Below are 412 nucleotides of genomic sequence, written 5' to 3'. Positions count from 1 at the left end.
ATATTCGTCCATAGGGTGGCACTGGCGGCTCTCTTATCGAGGCCAAAATCCATCAAAATGCCCACCTCACCATTTGTCATCAGTTTTAGGAAGTTTTAGCTACAAGTCAAACATGCTGGTTTGCCTCTCTAAATCTTTACTGGACATTTCAATCACCTTCTTCTGTGTAGGCACCTTTCTTCAGTTTTTTGAAAATGTCACAGCACGCCAATTGGGCGCAACCATCAACACCATTTACTGCTTATTTTGTTTCATTGATTTCACGAAAATCCAGCAGAAATATTACAAACCCAACTGGAATTAGTCTAGTTTAAAATATCCACCCTTCGGAACTCTACACGAATGGAAATTTCGATTGTGGTTTTTGATAATCGGAATTTTCATTTCGGTAATCATTTGTATAAACCTGTAT

Source organism: Dysidea avara, chromosome 1 (assembly GCF_963678975.1).
Source record: "Dysidea avara chromosome 1, odDysAvar1.4, whole genome shotgun sequence".
Lineage (NCBI taxonomy): Eukaryota > Metazoa > Porifera > Demospongiae > Dictyoceratida > Dysideidae > Dysidea > Dysidea avara.
The sequence above is the reverse complement of the archived record's forward strand: the minus strand, read 5'-3'. Positions refer to the sequence as shown.